General features: G+C 35.0%; 1 long non-coding RNA gene across 1 annotated transcript in view; it reads left to right on the forward strand.

Moving 5' to 3' along the window:
* Nucleotides 1-2,267: 2,267 nt before the first annotated feature.
* The window catches only part of LOC117093829, a 45,872-nt gene continuing 26,850 nt past the window's right edge, over nucleotides 2,268-21,289 (forward strand). Inside the window, exons 1-2 of the long non-coding RNA XR_004441263.1 lie at nucleotides 2,268-2,458; nucleotides 3,400-3,433. This is a non-coding gene — a long non-coding RNA (uncharacterized LOC117093829). The remainder of the gene's footprint in view (nucleotides 2,459-3,399; nucleotides 3,434-21,289) is intronic.

Here is a 21,289-nt window from a genome sequence, read left to right on the forward strand (position 1 = left end):
GTAGCAATGTCAATTCAACTGTTATCATCCTAATTTCTAGGCCTAGCACCAGAGACACTTTCCAGAAAAGACTTTGACTTTTCTTTTGCCCCAGACTGGCAAGCATTTAGCATCACGCTGGATGCAGATTATGACTGAGCTCTGGAAGAATTCTTCAAGGAATCAGAGTGGTAGTTGCTTATAATACTCAAGGTCTGTGACTTGTAGGCCTTTTCCTCAACTTGGAGATCATAAACTAGAAAATAGGAAATTAATAGTTCCTAAAAATAGGCATATATTGCTAACCATTTTCTCATTAATAATTGTTCCAGAGACAAAAATTTCAACCAAAATTTGCTCAAGCAGCAAGTTGTATACATGGAGAATGTATGTGATTCTACCCATCTGTCAAATTCATGAGTAAAACGACACTCTGCCATGTGAATTAAAAGACACATACAACACCAAGAGTGGTTAAGTATATTCTCCCCTTCAAGTACATCATAGTCTTTTCCACTTGAAAGGAGAATATCACTAAAATTATTTCAAAAATAGAAATAGATCTTTCCAAATCAACACTCTTGTGTGTTTATTGAACACCTGCTTACCTGTCACAGGTCTGTAAACTGTACTGACATCACTATTTAAACCAATTACAGAGATTATCATTGGAAGTGGAGAATCAGTTCTCACAAAATACTCTGAGTTAATATTCAAGCCAGCTCATACTTTCTAAGATTATTAAACTAACATCTGTCTACAAACAGCTTATTCTCATCTATCATTAGGAGGAAAATTAGTCCTGAGTTCTCTTACCTCCCGGTACCTATCATTCACCTCTTAGTAGATGTTAGATCCTGGGTCCTTCTTTCTTTCTGTATCTGTCCACTTACTTGTCATGGTTTTGTAGAGCTTAAGAAAATAACAGAATGCAGCTTGCCTCTGTTTTATATTTATAATGAAAACTGCATTGTGAGTCTGGTCACTGGTGAGTTGTACAACACCCCCTTCCTATACGATTTGGGGAATCTCAGTACTGACTATGACCTGCTGAGATTTGGGGATGTATATATTTTTTTTTTTCTGCTGCTTTGGCTCTCTCTGGGTCTCTTAAGACTCGTTTGTTCTCTATCTGTCCTCTGCCTATCACTTAAGACTGAAATGAGCCGGGCGCGGTGGCTCAAGCCTGTAATCCCAGCACTTTGAGAGGCCGAGACGGGCGGATCACGAGGTCAGGAGATCGAGACCATCCTGGCTAACACGGTGAAACCTCGTCTCTACTAAAAAATACAAAAAACTAGCCGGGCGAGGTGGAGGGCGCCTGTAGTCCCAGCTACTCGGGAGGCTGAGGCAGGAGAATGGCGTGAACCCGGGAGGCGGAGCTTGCAGTGAGCTGAGATCCGGCCACTACACTCCAGCCTGGGTGACAGAGTGAGACTCCGTCTCAAAAAAAAGACTGATATGACACCTCTTATGCTAAACTGATGACATCAGTATGTGCACCTTTCCTGAAGCTTAAATATAGACCTCATGGCTATACTCTATTTTTAATAGATAAAAAGTATTCATTCTCCCTAATTATTAAGTGAAATTTTAATACAGGCCATTTCCCTTCTTACCTTCACAGCAATTATCCACTGTATATGACTGAAAACAATAGCATCCTTTTAAAACCAAAATGGCGATTGATACATATTACATGCAGAACTACATTGTTTGCAGGTTAGTAACTGTGGGAAGACTGTATTCTTATCTGTTTAATTAATGATGTAGGCTTTTATATTTGGTTTTCATAAGAAATCAGTTGTTGCCTGGTAACAGATTTGCCTGTGGGTTCCCAGAAGAAGCTGGGTTTTCTAAGCATAGCACCCTGTTGTCTTATAAATAGGGCAGTAAAGCTTGCTCAGACATGCCTTAGGCATTCAGCAGTTCTTTTCCTGTGCAAGTATCTGATTCTGGCTGGGAGGTTTCCTTCACTAGCGACACACCCAAATGGACAAAGAAAAAGAATGGCCCCAATTTCCATTTTAGCCTAATACTATGAAGAAAAACAAGAGACCAGAGAGGTATTTGTCCTCATTTCCCAAACTGGGAAAATAAACTACTTTAGAGAAGTATTAATTAGTTGAAAATAAAAATCAATTATAATTCCTGGACAATTTAGCTTCAGGACAAACTAAAGCACAGTGGAACAATGGCAAGCAGTGTAATCAGAGCAAAAACAATGAAAAAAACCTGCTTATAAAAATTCATTCTATCAGTTATGAATCTCTGAGTATGAGAAAAGGTTTTGTTCAGTCAGGGTAACTATCCCCTGAACTACCTTTTGTCACTTGTACGAAATTACCTTCTATTTATTCTATACAACTATTGGTTGGTTGGCTTGTTCTCTATGACAATACAAGCTCCAAGAGGGTAGGATGCTTTCCCTGTTTTTCTTCATCTAAGCTCATAACACCTTGCACAGAAGATGACACAGGTATGTGCCCAATAAGTACTTTCTGAATAAAAGTACTTTAAATAGTCTATGAGCTCTTCAAGGGCAGAGACAATGTAAAATTCCAAGGTTTTTTTTATTATTATTATTATTGGTTTTAGTTTTGTTTTATTTTTAAATTTTCACTGCCCAGCACATGATTGTTTTTCAATTAAGTTTTTTTAAATGAATGGTAGCATGAGTGAATGGATAGATAGCTGAGTGGGTGGAGGGATGAATGGATGGATGGATGGATGAGATGAATGAATGAAGAAATAAACAAACGAGTGAATGAAGAAAAGAAAGAAGGAAGGAATAATGAAACTTCTTTCCTGTTGAAAAACTGAGTTAAAAGCTACTGACATAAAAGGACACCATCTAGTGGTGACTAAATAACCACAGGTGAAAGTAGAAAGCAGACAGTACTGAGGACGTGCTCGAGAAACCAATTTTGACATAATCACTAAATGACTGTGGATGTGTGGAAGGATCAAAATTGTTGTCATACATTCTAAGAATTTACTATAATTCATATAATCACTAAAATCTGTTTCAAATACATATTTTTAGCATTTTAAATTTAGCTACTACTTACTGAGTGCTTAATATATTTTAGGTACTGTTTTCACATTATTTCTAATCTTTAACATATATCTTCTTTCATTTACACCGAGAAAACTAAGACAGGCAAAGACTAAGAGATTTTCAAAGCCTCCATATAAACTAAGTAAAATATACCTGAGCTGTGTAAAATATACCCATGTTTTGCAAAATACATTGAGAAGAAGCAGTCTAAATATATTTAAATGATATCAAAAGTCCAAATAAATGTTAAGGGTCTAAAGTAAATTTAATATTTAGAATTTACCTGCAACATGGAAAAATATTGACCATAAAAATGACAAATCTTTCTTTATCTTAATATCCTGGAATACTTACTTAAGAAGGCAGAAAAATCTTACAAGAATTATACACTAGGTAAGCATGTATGGTGTTTTGTTACTGTTGTTATTGTTATTTTTGTTTTTTGGTATAATTAGTACAGATTTGATGTTTACATGAAGTACACATAAAAAGTTTAGTCAAATTTTTGGCAAAAGTAGAGCATTTATTAAGAATGGTTAAAGTATCAATTATAGAGTATCTAATTTTGGGGGTACTGTTAAATATTTCAATACTTCCTTCAATTCCTTTAATTACTGCTTAGAGATTTACTAGTAGCTATTTTGAAAAGGGGAGGAGCATATAAACAAATGTAAATGACTTTAATGTATCCTATGCTAGCACCACAGCAATGATTTATATTAATATCACTTGTGTATCAAAGTAAATAATACCTTATTTTTCTTAAGGCAAGAATTATTTCTTAAAGTACATTTGTATTTTCTAAGATATATAATAGGCTCTGTAAAAATAGTGGAATTGAAAGAAGTAAAAAATTAAACTCGTTTAATAGAAAACACTTTCTCTGTTATTGAAAATAGCTAATCACATCATATTCACTAGTGTTGCAACCTGTATGAAGTAGCAAGTAAAATACCCATCTTTCTTTCTATACATGTATAATAGTTCACTCCCAAAATAGCCATTTTATTGCATCTGTCATGTTGGAAGCACATCAACTTACTAGCAAGTCTAGGAGGGGGTAGTAAAAAATGATAGCAGAGCAATGGTTTGAGAAATATAAAGTCACAGTTTGAGCCACGTGGAACAGAACAACCCAATTCATTTAATGTAGTATAAGTAAAACTGTTTTATATAAATTTATTTATTGAAATTCAACTCTTGATTTTGAAGCAAAGCCATAACCTAAAACACAACACCCTCTAAAATGTTGTAATACTTTATCACTAGTACCATCTGGCCCTTCTGAAAATAGGAGTCTTTCTTCTTCCTGGAACTCATAAATATGTTCATTCAAATAGATATCATCATTAATAAGTAATTAATAAATATATATCTATCAAATAAGAATAAAAGTTCTCATGTGCTTTTATTATGCCCTTGGTGATACATCTTTGTAATGCTAAATAAGCTGCCACAGTATTAGTAGTAATAAGTCATGGTGGTTAAGCATGCAGACTAGAATCAGGCTGCCTCAGTTCTAGCACTTGTTAATACTGTGACCTTAGCATTACCATTTTGCATTTTCACAGGCTCATAAAATTAAGATAATAAAAATATCTGTCTTATGGGATTGCTCTAAAGATTAAGTAAGACTAACGACGTGAAGTATCATTATTAGCTAATTCTGATAGAATAAAAGTAGCATATAAAATATTTTGGTATATTCTACAGAAAATAAACTTATTCAATTTAATCTAACTGATATTTTACAAAAGTCATGGACCTTGTAATTTACTTCGCATGTAGATACCAATTGAGAAACAATTTGTCAAGAAAATAGCATGAGCTCGTTCTCTTAGAATCTAGAGTCCATGTATGAGTTCAATAACAAAAAGTACTGATACTCAATTTTGTTGTGATTGAGGTAGAATTGTGAGCCCATTTGTCACAGAAAAAAACAAAAGTCAGATAGGAGGAGTAATTGTAAATGAAATAAGCATTTCACAGAGATCACTGAGATAAAGGACAAAACAAAATTCTAATACCTAGTACCAATTTTCTGAACTTTAAATAAAACCTATTTTTTATACTGGGACATGAATATTTCTTCCAAAGCATATTTCTTCCAAAAATATTTCCTCTGAAACAACAATAAAAAGCAGGGAGCCAGGCATAGCTGTGCATTTCTTAGAACTATCAAGTTATAACCTAAAAGAGTAATCCAAATTTAAAAGACCATTTTAGAAAAAATAGTTTATTAATCCATAGTTAAGTCTCTTCTCTAGTCATCTTCAGATGAATATTTTGGAGGATTTCAATTCTTTTCAATTATCAGATCCTTGCTTTTAGACAATATCTACTATTTGCAGATATTTATGCCAGTGCACTTGTTTGACACAGAAGGCTAACAGACCACCAATACTCATGGTCTTCTATAGTATAATATTTGCTGTCTCTCTTGTGTCTAGCTGGTGCTATGTGACTAATTCTGGTTAATGAAACATGATCAGAAGTGATAAGTGTCAATTACAGACTGTCATTATTAAGTATATGTGCTCTGCTCTCATTTTTAATCAATTTAAAGACCTAGTTTTACAGATGGTAGGTTCACAAAATGAACGAAACCTGAGATTAGTGAGAGACATCATGTGAAAGAGAGCCACCCTGTAGAGCTACTTGATAAGAACATCAGCACTGGAATTTATATAAACAAAAAATAAAATTTATCATGGCAAACACTCTAATTTGCAGTTTGCTTCTTTAAAAAGTTAGTCTACCTGAATAATAAAGATGTCTAGACAATTTGGAGACTTCGGAATCAATTTTCATTACACTATACAATTGATCAATTATTAACAAGAAAGTTGCTCCTAAGGAACATCATAGGAATAAAAGACCTGTTCTTTGATATGAATTTCTCTAGCATCTTTTCCCCTTTGTATGTCAGACTTCATTTCATAAAAGTTTTGAAAATGTATGTCTTCCTTACTAAATGTGTATATTCAGACTCTATCTTTTAGGAGCTCAGAGACATGTTAAAGAGATGCTAGAAGTACACACAAAGGGCACAGAAGAACAAAAGAGTTGATATTTCAACCTTCTTTGGTATATCAGGGAAGTTTTCATCTGATAGTTAATTTTTAAGCTAAAATCTATGAACAGGAGTTTGACAGATGGCCAAGAGGAGTGATAGATATTTCAGACAGATGGAACCATATGAAAAATGACACAAAATTAGGAAAGGAATGGCATGGAGATAAGTTCAATAAGGATAAAGTCTGGAGTTCTGGTGGGTAGTATCTGGGAGCGGGAATAGAGAGGTAGAGAGGTGAAGATATGGTTATCAAATTAACTGCCTAGATTGGAGCCAGGGTTGTAAGATGGCATAAGTCTTACTAAAAAATTTATTTCCACAGACCATATATAAGTTTCTTTTATAGTTCATGAGAGGTACTTCTGTAACTATTTGGTCCATTTGTCTGTCTTCCAAGATGAGATCATTTGTATCAAAGCCTCTGAAATAATCACCTGTGTATTCATAATGATATACACAATGCTCAGTTGCTCAGTAGATTAAAAATGTTGAATAACTATTTCTTCAAAAAATTGATTGGATGCATCACACAACTGAATTTTGAAATAGTCTGAGTGATTATAGGAGTTGGAAAAGAGGGAAAACTGTTCAAAGATGTGCCCAAGTCCTCTTTAAAAGAAGGTGAAAACACTAAAGGCCTATCTGCATGAGCTAAGATGATGGAAAATAGGAGGGAAGATAGTCATAAAATGCATTTACAGAAGAAAGGCTATTTTAGGAAAAAATAAATGCCAACCACAAAATTTCAGTGGAGCACTGGAAGACAACTGCTTTTTCTGTTGTACCAGGAAATGTTGGGAGAAGAAAGGGCAGATTGAAAGGAAGAGGAGGGTGGCCAACTCCTAATTGCTAGTTAAAAGTGAAGAGAGGTTCTATGGATTTTTTGAGGTCACAGGCTAGATGAGTGTTCAAGGAAAAGAATGATATGTGAGAGAAACTCTTGTAAAAGGGACAGGAATTCAACAGGATACAGTGGAAAATGTTAGCTAAAGGAAAGAGTTAAAGCAAAGTACAGGGAGGGATAAACTTCGATCCAATGGCAATTAGCACATTCTAGCAACACTTCTCGACTTTTCAAGAGTAAATCATTTTGAAACCAACTGCATAACATATCACATCAAATGCCACCCTTGATCAATGTGGAAACTTTGAAAACTTAATTGAAGATGGATTCAGTACATGATCCTCCATTATATACATTGTTTTTATTGTTTTGTGTGATTCTGGAAGAGCAATGTTTCACTTTATCTCTGTGGCTATGCTAGCACACTGGCACACCACAATGTGACTACTATGTCTTCACCATTAAACATGAGGCCCTTTGAAGACAAGGCATGCACTTTGCTCATCGTTACCTACTTTTCACATGAATAATGAAAGGTGATGCCTTAGGATTACTGATATTAAGAAAAGTTATGATTAAAAAGTAAACTCACACTTGCTTCAAGTGTCAATGTCATTTATACAATGGAGATTTTAAAATTGAAGTATTTCCATTAATTTTATTGAAACCGAAAGTTGAAATAATTTTTTTAAAAAAGATTCCTTGTTCATTTGTCTATAAATATATTATCATTTTCTGCACAGTGCATGAAAATTTAGCCATGTTTATGAAATAATCACCATGAAATGAAACACCTGCTGCATTTATTCCTAAAGTAAAGGGGAATGATAAGTCAACCAGATAATTCAATTGACCAATTTTTTTGACACCAGCAATGATAGATTCATTTTTTCCCATGATGTTAGAAAGATGCTGATAAAGTCTATGTTTCTTTTGAAAATTTAAGACATGAAATTCTTATAATCAACTAATATTATGAAAAGTGCATTTTCCTGTATTGCATAGGCTCTTAAATTGAAAATTTGAGATAGCATGATTAATAAGAGAATTAATTGTGAATTTAGCCATGTCTTTTCAGAACTGACAACTTTGCCTCTTCTAATCAAGTACTTGGTTTCACTGCACTGTCAATCCAAAAAAAAAAAAAAAAGATAAATAAAAGATACAGTGTCCAGTTTTCTATATTATTAATTTACAATACATGACTGAAAGTTTTATATAAGAATCTTAAAGACAAAAAACTCTGATTAAGCAGATTAGAAATAATTTATGGCAGATTATATTAAGTTGTATGATAACAACTGACAATATTATAGAATTGATAGTGTTTTGTTATAAGTGAAAGTAACTATAGATTCTTTCTCTCTTTTAAAGGCTGCAATGAGATTATTTAAATTAGACTGTGATGTGGTCAACTCACCATCAATCCTATCTAAATATACCACAATAGATATCACTATGTAATTATTAAATTAATAAACTAATTTCCCCCTCAAAAATAGAAATTATGTTAATTCTTATTATATAGCACCAACAAATGTACATTTCTGTCTTAAATAATAACTAATAGACAGTTACACTATTTTATCATTTTATTATTTTTACATTTACTCCTATAGTTAAGCAATTATATAGGGCTGAATCTTGTTTCTAAGAAAGGAACAATTACAATTTAACTTCCTAATTAAATGCTGATTGAGCAGATTTTAGATTTGATAAATTATTATTACTCTTTGTAGAATATAAGTAGTTGTTATATTTTTGAGTGTCAGTTTTATTCATTAACTCTTACTAAATAAGTACTTATTAAGTGTCTACAAAAATGTCATGGCAATATATGGAAATAATAAATTTATCTGCCAACAAACATACTAAACTATGGTGAGGTTCACTATGTTTGATTGTGTTATAGTAATCAAATATTTAAATATTTTTATGTTAAAAAAAGAAGATATAAAGCAAGTGGCAACTTTTAAAACCTTTTTTAGATTTAGCATACATTTATACAATCATCTAGATCAAGATTTTGAACATATTCAGCACCTCAGAATGTTTTCTTGTGTCCCCTGGTGTCCTACTCATTAATTACCTACAATGGTAGCTACTATTCTGATTTATTTTTACAATGTATTTGTTTTGCTTATTCTTGAACTTCATATACCTGAATTTGTGTGATATGTACTCTTGTATCTGGCTTCTTTTGTTCAACATAATGTTTATGGGATTCCTCCTTTTGTTGCATATGGTAGTAATTTATTCATGTCATTGTTCTGTAATTTGCTGTTTTATTAATATGTCACATTTTATTTGTCAAGTTTGCTGGCATCAGGCATTTGCTATTTGCAATTTGTCTTTAGCTATTACAAAAAAAATGAGTAGCCATGCATATTTTATTTTACAGACAGAATTTTACATTATCACTCAATTGAGAGTACAAAAAAAAGATCACAGCTCATCACTATGCCTGGTTAATTTATCTATGTTTTTTGTGGAGCTGGGGTCTCACCATGTTGTCCAGGCTGGCCTTGAACTCCTGGTCTCAGGTCATCCTTCTGCCTTGTCTTCCTAAAGATTTGAAATTATAGGTGTGATCCACTGTCCCTGGCATCTTATACATGTTTTTGATGAAGATTTACACTTATTTCTATTAAAAATATGCCAGGAAGTAAAATTCCTGGGTCAGTTCATAAGATAAACCTATGGTCAAGTTTTAGGTACTATGAAGTGATTCTCCAAAGTAGTTTTGCCAATTTATACTCTCACCACCTATATATAAAAGTTCCACTTATACCATCCTCTTGTCATTTATTGCTATCATTAATCTCTTTTTTAAAAAATATTTTAACTTTTATTTTAGGTTTATGGGTACGTGTGCAGGTTTGTTATTTAGGTAAATTTGTGACTTAGGGATTTGCTGTACAAATTATTTTGTCATCCAGGTACTAAGTATAGTACCCAATAGTTTTTACTTTTTGTTTGTTTTTTTCCTGAACCACTATGTCCTCCCACTCTCCACCCTCTGGTAGTCCCCAATGTCTGTTGTTCTGTTCACCTTTGTGTCCATGTGTTGTCATTATTTAGCTTCTATTTATGAGTGACACCATAGGATATTTGGTTTTCTCTTCCTGCATTAGTTTGCTAAGAATAACAGCCTCCAGTTCCATCCATGTTCCTGCAAAGGACATAATCTCATTCATTTTGATGGCTGCATAGTATTCCATGCTGTAGACATACCACATTTTGTTTATCTAGTCTACCACTGGTAGGTATTTATGTTAATTCCATGTCTTCACTATTGTCAAAAGTGCTGCAATAAACATGTGTATGCATGTGTCTTTATGGTAGAATGATTTATTGTTCTTTGGGTATATGCTGAGTAGTGGACTGCTGGGTCAAATGGTAGTTCTGTTTTCAGCTCTTTAAAGAATCTCCACAGTGCTTTCACTAATGATTGACTAATTTAACTTCCACCACAGTGCATACGCGTTCCCTTTTCTCTGCAACCTTGTCAGCATCTGTTATTTTTTGACTTTTCAATAATAGCCATTTTGACTTGCTTGAGATGTATCCTGTTGTGGTTTTGATTTGCAGTTCTCTAAGGATCAGCGATGTTGAGCTATTTTTCATATGCTTGTTGGCCACGTGTTGTCCTCTTTTAAAAAGTGTCTGTTCATGTAATTTGCCCACTTTTTAATGAGGTTATTTGTTTTCTGCTTGTACATTTGTTTAAATTCCTTATAGATTCTGAATATTAAACCTTTCTCAGATGTATAGTCTGCAAATATTCTCTCCCGTTCTGTAGGCTGCCTGTTTACTCTGTTGACAGCTTCTTTTGCTATGCAGAAGTTCTTCAGTTTAATTCAGTACCATTTGCCAATTTTGGCTTTGGTTGCAATTGCTTTTGGCATTTTCATAACACAATCTTGGCCAATTTGTACATCCAAGATGTTATTCCTAGGTTATCTTCCAGGGTTTTTATAGTTTTAAGTTTGACATGTAGGTCTTTAATCCATCTGGAGTTGATTTTTTTATATGGTGTAAGAACGGAGTCCAGTTTCTTCTAATTGTGTGCTGGTATCTCACTGACAATTATTTTTACACCGGAAAAGTAAGCCTCAGGAAAAAAATGTAATCTGAGAAAAATGACAATTTATGTTTTTATAATATCGTAAATGTTTTAAAATATCCCAATGAGAGTAGGCAGCAAAATCATAAACTATACATATTATTTATATTTTGAATGCAAAAACAAAATATTTTCTATTGAGGTTTTCAAAATTATACTTTAAGTTCTGGGATAAATGTGCAGAACATACAGGTTTGTTACATAAGTATACATGTGCCATGGTATTTTGCTGTACCCACCAACCTGTCATCTGTTACGTATTTCTCCTAATGCTATCCCTCCCCTAACCCCCCAGATCCTACAGGTCCTGGTATGTGATGTTCCCCTCCCTGTGTCCATGTGTTCTCATTGTTCAACTCCCACTTATGAGTGAGAACATGTGGTGTTTGGTTTTCTGTTCTTGTGTTAGTTTGCTGAGAATGATGGTTTCCAGCTTCATCCATGTCCATGTAAAGGACATGAACTCATCCTTTTTTATGGCTGCATAGTATTCCATGGTATATATATGCCACATTTTCTTTATCCAGTCTATCATTGATGGGCATTTGGGTTGGTTCCAAGTCTTTGCTATTGTGAATAGTGCCGCAATAAACATATGTGTGCATGTATCTATATAGTAGAATGATTTATAATCCTTTGGGTATATCCCCAGTAATGGGACTGCTGGTTCAAATGGTATTTCTGGTTCTAGATCCTTGAGGAATCACCACACTGTCTTCCACAATGTTTGAACTAATTTACACTCCCACCAACAGTATAAAAGCATGTTTGTTTCTCCACATTCTTTCCAGCACCTGTTGTTTCCTTACTCTTTAATGATCGCCATTTTAACTGGCATGAGATGGTATCTCATTGTGGTTTTGATTTGCATTTCTCTAATGACCAGTGACAATGAGCTTTTTTTCATATGTTTGTTGGTCACATAAATGTACTAATACCCCTTTTCAGCTCCTTACTTGAAACCGCTTGAGAAATGAAACCCAATTAAAACAGTAATTGTCATTTTTATCATATGGCTAAAGCTATTTGAATACCATGGCTCTAGATTTGCAACCACGTCCCTCACCATATTTAGACAGTTATATCCATTGACGTAGATTATCACATATCTCTCTAAGAGACAGAATCTGCCCACCTCTCTGCCTGAAAGAAAGCTGATTAAATACATTCTCACTTCAGGATACTTTTTCAGCAGGCCCTGAAAAAGAAAATGAAATAAAACAAAAAACAAAAAGGAATGGGCTGAGCATACTCTTTGCTTCTTCCAATAGCAACAATTAGATAATTCCCAAGAAGTGGAGAGAGTAAAGAGTGGAAAATTTTCTGGGAGTGTTGGGAGTACTAGTGTATATGAAGTCTCACCACATGGCTACACAAAGCCAGAGAAATTTCTTCCTCCTGTAATTTCCTAAAAGGGCTACTTCTTCAAAACACAGCAGTATTTAAACAACTGCTCTTTGCATTATCAAAGTACGCTCTTATGTGTACACTTTTAATAAAGATAAGCCTTTGCAAGGTAAATTGTTATTTTTTAAGTTGGCAGACTGATCATTATACCCACTTCTATTCTTGCAGAAAATAAGAGGTTTATTATTTGAAGAGATTCAATCAGAGAGTACTTGGACCCAAGGGCCCAAGACACAGTTCAGGTAGAAATTTCATATCAAAAGTAACAGTATTAAATAAAAGACAACATATTAAATAAAGAGATCTCTAGCATTTTAACTTCATTCAATGCACAGCAAGCCAGGCTTCTCCCTTTAATATAGAAGGATGCTGCCTATGTAGGAAAATGGAGAACCAAGAGTAAAGGCCTACAGCCATTTCATTCTGTAATGAAATTCATGACTCAACAAGTCCAGCCCATATAAACCTAGATTCCCATTAGGTTTTTACTTATTCTGACAATCTCCTTTATGCTATTTAAGTTTAACATAGTTATTGTTATGATTGGAGTTAGGCTTATTTGTTTCTTGTTTAGACTTTCTTTTTTGCTCTTTTGCTATCTTCATGTTAAATAACTATTCTTTTTAAATAATTTCATTATAATTTATGCATTGGCTTTTTGCTGCAACTTTCTGCAGACTTTTTTCTTTAGTGTTTGCCATAGGATTACCATGTATAGCTTTTACAGCCCACTTAGTGTTGCTATTACATTATTGAAAATAAATGGTAAGAATTTCACAAACCAGTAAGTATATTTACTACAACCACCATCATTTAAGATCTAGTTTTTAGTTGCATAATGTCTATATTTGTTGAAATCTCATAATGCAAATAGTTATTTCTTTAAGTAATCATATGTATTTTATTTTTTATTTATTTATTTTTTTTTTGAGGCAGTGTCTCGCTCTGTGGCCCGGACTGGAGTGCAGTGGCCAGATCTCAGCTCACTGCAAGCTCTGCCTCCCGGGTTTACGCCATTCTCCTGCCTCAGCCTCCCGAGTAGCTGGGACTACAGGCGCCCGCCACCTCGCCCGGCTACTTTTTGTATTTTTAGTAGAGACGGGGTTTCACCGTGTTAGCCAGGATGGTCTCGATCTCCTGACCTCGTGATCCGCCCGTCTCGGCCTCCCAAAGTGCTGGGATTACAGGCTTGAGCCACCGCGCCCAGCCTCATTTTAAATATATTAAGAGGAAAAAGTATTTTATATTTATTCATAGAATTACAATTTCTGGTTATCTTCATTCTTTCCTGAGGATGTTTCCACCTGGTATCAGATCCCTACAGAATGAAGAATCTCTTTTCATTTCTTATTTATTTATTCATTTACTTATTTTTATTTTGCTTTAAGTTCTGAGATACATGTGCAGTACCTGCAGGTTTCTTACATAAGTATACATGTACCATGGTGGTTTGCTTCACCTGTCAACCCATCATCTAGGTTTTAAGCCCTGCATGCATTAGGTATTTGTCCTAATGCCCTCCAACCCCTAGGTCCCATCCACTGACAGGCCCTAGCATGTGCTGTCCATGTGTTCTCATTGTTCAAATCCCACTTTTGAGTGAGAACATGTGGTGTTTGGTTTTCTGTTCCTGTGTTTGTTGAGAATGATGGCTTTCAGCTTTATCTGTGTCCCTGCAAAAAATATGAACTCATCCTTTTTTATGGCTGCGTAGTATTCCCTAGTGTATATGTGCCACATTTTCTTTATCTAGGCTATCATTGATGGGCATTTGGGTTGATTCCAAGTCTTTGCCATAGTAAATAGTGCTGCAATAAACATATGTTTGTATATGTCTTTATAATAGAATGATTTGTAATCCTTTGGGTATATACCCAGTAATGGGATTGCTGGGTCAAATGGTATTTCTGGTTCTAGATCCTTAGGAATCGCCACACTGTCTTCCACAATGGTTGAATTTACACTCTCACCAACAGTGTAAAAGCATTCCTATTTCTCCACAGCCTCACTAGCATCTGTTGTTTCCTGACTTTTTAATGGTCACCATGCTAACTGGTGTGAGATGGTATCTCTTTGTGGTTTTGATTTGTATTTCTCTCATGACCAGTGATGATCAACTTTTTTTCCTATGTTTGCTGGTTGCAAAAATGTCTTCTTTGGAGAAGTGTCTGTTCATATCCTTTTCCCAAGATTTGATGGGTTGTTTGTTTTTTTCTTGTAAATTTGTTTAAGTTACTTACAGATTCTGGATATTAGACCTTTGTCAGATGGGTAGATTGCAAAAATTTTCTCCTGTTCTGTAGGTTGCCTGTTTTATTTTGCTATGCAGAAGCTCTTTAGTTTGATTAGATCTAGCTTGTCAATTTTGGCTTTTGTTGCAACTGCTTTTGGCGTTTTAGTTATGAAGTCTTTGCCCATACCTATGCACTTAATGGTATTGCCTAGGTTTTCTTCCAGGGTTTTTATACTTTTGAGTATTGCATTTAAATCTTTAATACGTCTTGAGTTAATTTTTGTATAAGGTAAAAGGTAGGGGTCCAGTTTCAGTTGTTGGCATATAGCTAGCCAGTTTTCCCAACACAATTTATTAAACAGGGAATCCTTTCTCCATTGCTTGTTTTTGTCAAATTTGTCAAAGATCAGATGGTTGTAGATGGGTGGTGATATTTCTGAGGTCTCGTTCCATTCCATTGGTCTATATATCTCTTTTGGTACCAGTACCATGCTGTTTTGGTTACTGTAGCCTTGTAGGATAGTTTGAAGTCAGGTAGTGTGATGCCTCCAGTTTGTTGTTGTTGTTGTTGTTCATTTGGTTTTTTTGCCAAGGATTGTCTTGGCTATATGGGCTTTTTTTTTGGTTGCCTATGAAATTAAATTTAAAGTAGTTTTGTGTTTGTTTGTTTGTTTTAATTCTGCAAAGAAAGTCATGGATAGCTTGATGGGAATAGCATTGAATCTATAAATTGCTTTAAGCAGTGTGGTCATTTTCATGATATTGATTCTTCCTATCCATGAGCATGAAATGGTTTTCCATTTGTTTGTGTCCTCTCTTATTTTCTTGAGCAGTGGTTTGTAGTTCTCCTTGAAGAGGTCCTTTGCTTCCCATGTAGGTTGTATTCCTAGGTATTTTATTCTTTTTGTAGCAATTGTGAATGGGAGTTCACTCATGATTTGGCTCTCTGATTGTCTGTTGTAGGTGTATAGGAATACTTGTGCTTTTTGCACATTGACTTTGTATCCTGAGACTTTGCTGAAATTGTTTATCAGCTTAAGGTGTTTTGGGGTCAGATGATGGGGTTTTCTAAATATACAATCCTGTTGTCTGCAAACAGAGACAATTTGACTTCCTCTCTTCCTATTGGAATACAATTTATTTCTTTCTCTTGCCTGATTGTCCTGGGCAGAACTTCCAATACTATGTTGAATAGGAGTGGTGAGAGATGGCATTCTTGTCTTGTGCCAATTTTCAAAGGCAATGTTCCAGCTTTTGCCCAGTCAGTATGATATTGGCTGTGGGTTTGTCATAAGTAGCTCTTATTATTTTGAGATATGTTCCATCAATACCTAGTTTGTTGAGAGTTTTTACCATAAAGGGATGTTGAATTTTATCAAAGGCCTTTTCTGCATCTATGAGATAATCATGTGTTTTTTTTTAATTGGTTCTCTTTATGTGATTTGCATTCATTGATTTGCATATGTTAAACCAGCCTTACATCCCAGCAATAAAGCCAACTTGATCGTAGTGGATAAGCTTTTCAATGTATTCCTGGATTCAGTTTGCCACTATTTTATTGAGGATTTTCGCATTGATGTTCATCAGGGATATTGGCCTGAAATTTTCCTTTTTTGTTGTGTCTCTGATAGGTTTTGATATCAGGATGACTCCGGCTTCATAAAGTGAGTTAGGGAGAATACCTCTTTTTCTATTGTTTGGAATATTTTCAGAAGGAGTGGTACCAGTTCCTCTTTGTACCTATGGTAGTATTCAGCTGTGAATTCATCTGGTTCTGTGCAGTTTTGGTTGGTAGTCTATTAATTACTGCTTCAATCTCAGAACTTGTTATTGGTCTATTCAGGGATTCGACTTCTTCCTGGTTTAGTCTTGGGAAGGTGTATGTGTCCAGGAATGTATCCATTTTTTCTGGATTTTCCAGTTTATTTGTGTACAGATATTTATAGTATTCTCAGATGGTAGTTTGTATTTCTGTGGAATCAGTGGTGATATCCCCTTTATCATTTTTATTTTGTTTATTTGATTCTTCTCTCTTTTCTTTTCTATTAGTCTAGCTAGTGATCCATCTATCTGTTAATCTTTTTAAAAAACTAGCTCCTGGATTCATTGATTTTCTGAAGGATTTTTTGTGTTTCTATATCCTTCAGTTCTGCTCTTATCCTATTTATTTCTTGTCTTATGCTAGCTTTTGAATTTGTTTGCTCTTTCTTCTGTAGTTCTTTTAATTGTGATGTTAGGGTGTTGATTTTATATCTCTCTAGCTTTCTGTTGTGGAAATTTCGTGCTATAAATTTACCTCTTAACACTGCTTTAGCTGTGTCCCAGATTCTGGTACATTGTCTCTTTGTTCTCATTGGTTTCAAAGAACGTCTTTATTTCTGCCTTTTGTTATTTACCTAGTAGTCATTCAGGATCAGGTTGTTCAATTTCCATGTAGTTGTGTGCTTTTGAGTGAGTTTCTTAATCCTGAATTCTAATTTGATTGCATTGTGGTCTGAGAGACTGTTATGATTTCCATTATTTTGCATTTGCTGAGGAGTGTTTTGCTTCCAATTTTGTGGTTAATTTTAGAATACGTGCTATGTGGCATTCAGAAGAATGTATGTTCTCTTGATTTAGGGTGGAGGGTTTTGTAGATGTCTATTAAGTCTGCTTGGTCCAGAGCTGAGTTCAAGTCCTGAATATCCCTGTTAATATTCTGCCTTGTCTATCTGTCTAATATTGACAGTGGAGTGTCAAAGTCTCCCACTACTATTGTGTGGGAGTCTAAGTCTCTTTGTAGGTCTCTAAGAAAACTTGTTTTATGAATCTGGGTGCTCAATTATTGGGTGCATATATATTTAGGATAGTTAGCTCTTCTTGTTGCATTGATCCCTTTAACATTATGTAATGCCCTTCTTTTCTTTTTTAGTCTTTGCTGGTCTAAAGTCCCTTGTATCAGAGAGTAGCATTGCAACTCCTGCTGTTTTGTTTGTTTGTTTGTTTTTTTGCTTTCCATTTGCTTGGTAAATATTCCTTGATTCCTTTATTTTGAGCATATGTGTGTCTTTGCATGTGAGGTGGGTCTCCTGAATACAGCACACCAATGGGGCTTGATTCTTTATCCAATTTTCCAATCTGTGGCTTTTAATTAGGATATTCAGCCCATTTACATTTAAGGTTGCTATTGTTATTTGTGAATGTGATCCTGTCATCATGCTGCTACCTGGTTATTCTGCATACTAGTTGATTCAGTTTCTTCATAGTACCATTAGTCTTTATATTTTGTTGTGTTTTTGCAGTGGCTGGTAACAGTTTTTCTTTTTTATTATTTATTTTTTATTTTACTTTAAGTTCCACCGTATATGTACACAACATACAAGTTTGTTACATAGGTATACATGAGCCATGTTAGTGTGCTACACCCATTAACTCCTCATTTGCATTAGGTATATCTCCTAATGCTATCCCTCCCTGCTCCCCCGACCCCACAACAGACCTCGGTGTGTGATGTTCCCCTTCCTGTGTCCAAGTGTTCTCATTTTTCAATTCCCACCTATGAGTGAGAACATGTGGTGTTTGGTTTTCTGTTCTTGTAATAGTTTGCTGAGAATGATGGTTTCCAGCTGCATCCATGTCCCTACAAAGGACATGAACTCATCCTTTTTTATGGCTGCATAGTATTCCATGGTGTTTATGTGCCACATTTTCTTAATCCAGTCTATAATTGATGGACATTTGGGTTGGGTCCAAGTCTTTGCTTTTGTGAATAGCACTGCAATAAACATGCATGTGCATGTGTCTTTATAGCATCATGATTTATACTCTTTTGGGTATATCCCCAGTAATGGGATGGCTGGGTCAAATGGTATTTCTAGTTCTAGATCCTTGAGGAATCGCCACACTGTCTTCCACAGTGGTTGAACTAATTTACAGTCCCACTAACAGTGTAAAAGTGTTCCTATTTCTCTACACTCTTTCCAGCACCTGTTGTTTCCTGAATTTTTAATGATCACCATTCTAACTGGTGTGAGATGGTATCTCATTGTGGTTTTGATTTGTATTTCTGTGATGGTAAGTGATGATGAGCATTTTTTCATGTGTCTATTGGCTGCATAAATATCTTCTCTTGAGAAGTGTCTGTTCATATCCTTCACCCACTTTTTGATTTTTTTTTCTTGTAAATTTGTTTGAGTTCTTTGTAGGTTCTTGATATTACCCCTTTGTCAGATGAGTAGATTGCAAAAATTTTCTCCCATTCTGTAGGTTATCTGTTCACTCTGATGGTAGGTTATTTTGCTGTGCAGAAGCTCTTTAGTTTAATTAGATCCCATTTTTCAATTTTGGCTTTTGTTGCCATTGCTTTTGGTGTTTTAGACATGTCCTTGCACATGCCTATGTCCTGAATGGTATTGCCGAGGATTTCTTCTCAGCTTTTTATGGTTTTATGTCTAACATTTAAGTCTCTAATCCATCTTGAATTAATTTTTGTATAAGGTGTAAGGAAGGGATCCAGTTTCAGCTTTCTACATATGGCTAGCCAGTTTTCCCAGCACCATTTATAAAATAGGGAATCCTTTCCCCATTTCTTGTTTTTGTTAGGTTTGTCAAAGATCAGATGGTGGTAAAAGTGTGGTATTATTTCTGAGGACTCTTTTCTATTCCATTGGTCTATATCTCTGCTTTGGTACCAGTACCATGCTGTTTTGGTTACTGTAGGCTTCTAGTATAGTTTGAAGTCAGGTGATGCTTCCAGCTTTTTTCTTTTGGCTTACAATTATCTTGGCAATGTGGGCTCTTTTGTGGTTCCATATGACCTTTAAAGGATTTTTTTTTTCCAGTTCTGTAGAGAAAGTCATTGGTAGCTTAATGGGGCAATGGGGATGGAATTGAATCTATAAATAACCTTGGGCAGTATGGCCATTTTTACGATATTGATTCTTCCTATCCATAAGCAAGGAATATTATTCCATTTGTTTGTGTCCTCTTTTATTTCATTGAACAGTGGATTGTAGTTCTCCTTGAAGAGGTCCTTCACATCCCTTGTAAGTTGGATTCCTAGGTATTTTATTCTATTTGAAGCAATTGTGAGTGGAAGTTCACTCATGATTTGGCTCTCTGTCTGTTATTGGTGTATAAGAATGCTTGTGATTTTTGCACATTGATTTTGTATCCCGAGACTTTGCTAAAGTTGCTTATCAGCTTAAGCAGATTTTGGGCTGAAATGATGGGGTGTTCTAAATATACAATCATGACATCTGCAAACAGGGACAATTTGGCTTCCTCTTTTCCTAATTGAATACCCTTAATTTTTTTCTCCTGCCTGATTGCCCTGGCCAGAACTTCCAACACTATGTTGAATAGGAGTGGTGAGAGAGGGCATCCCTGTCTTGTGCCAGTTTTCAAAGGGAATGCTTCCAGTTTTTGCCCATTCAGTATGACATTGGCTGTGGGTTTGTCATAAATAACTCTTATTATTTTGAGACACGTTCCATCAATACCGAATTTATTGAGAGATTTTAGCATGAAGGGCTGTTGAATTTTGTCAAAGGACTTTTCTGCATCTATTGAGATAATCATGTGGTTTTTGTCTTTGGTTCTGTTTATATGCTGGACTACGTTTATTCATTTGTGTATGTTGAAACAGCCTTGCATCCCAGGGATGAAGTCCACTTGATCATGGTGGATAAGCTTTTTGATGTGCTGCTGGATTCGGTTTGCCAGTATTTTATTGAGGATTTTCGCATCGCTGTTCATCAGGGATATTGCTCTAAAATTTTATTTTATTGTTCTGTCTCTGCCAGGCTTTGGTATCAGGATGATAGTGGCCTCATAAAATGAGTTAGGGAGGATTCCCTCTTTTTCTATTGATTGGAATAGTTTCAGAAGGAATGGTACCAGCTCCTCCTTGTACCTCTGGCAGAATTCAGCTGTGAATCCGTGTGGTCCTGGACTTTTTTTGGTTGGTAGGCTTTTAATTATTGCCTCAATTTCAGAGCCTGTTATTGGTCTGTACAGGGATTCAACTTCTTCCTGGTTTAGTCTTGGGAGAGTGTATGTGTCCAGGAATTTATCCATTTCTTCTAGGTTTTCTAGTTTATTTGCATATAGGTGTTTATAGTATTCCCTGATGGTAGTTTGTATTTCTGTGGGGTTGGTGATGATATCCTCTTTATAATTTTTTATTGCATCTGTTTGATTCTTCTCTCTTTTCTTATTTATTAGTCTTGCTAGTGGTCTATCAGTTTTGTTGATCTTTTCAAAAAAACAACTCCTGGATTCACTGATTTTTTTGAAGGATTTTTGGTGTCTCTATCTCCTTCAGTTCTTAGTTATCTCTCGCCTTCTGCTAGCTTTTGAATGTGTTTGCTCTTGCTTCTCTAGTTCTTTTAATTGTGATGTTAAGGTGTCAATTTTAGATCTTTCCTGCTTTCTCTTGTGAGCATTTAGTACTATAAATTTCCCTCTACACACTGCTTTAAATGTGCCTCAGAGATTCTGGTATGTTGTATCTTTGTTCTCCTTGTTTCAATGAACATCTTTATTTGTGCCTTCATTTCATTATGTAGCCAGCAGTTATTCAG

Source organism: Trachypithecus francoisi, unplaced genomic scaffold, assembly GCF_009764315.1.
Source record: "Trachypithecus francoisi isolate TF-2019V2 unplaced genomic scaffold, Tfra_2.0 Lachesis_group12, whole genome shotgun sequence".
NCBI classification, from domain to species: domain Eukaryota; kingdom Metazoa; phylum Chordata; class Mammalia; order Primates; family Cercopithecidae; genus Trachypithecus; species Trachypithecus francoisi.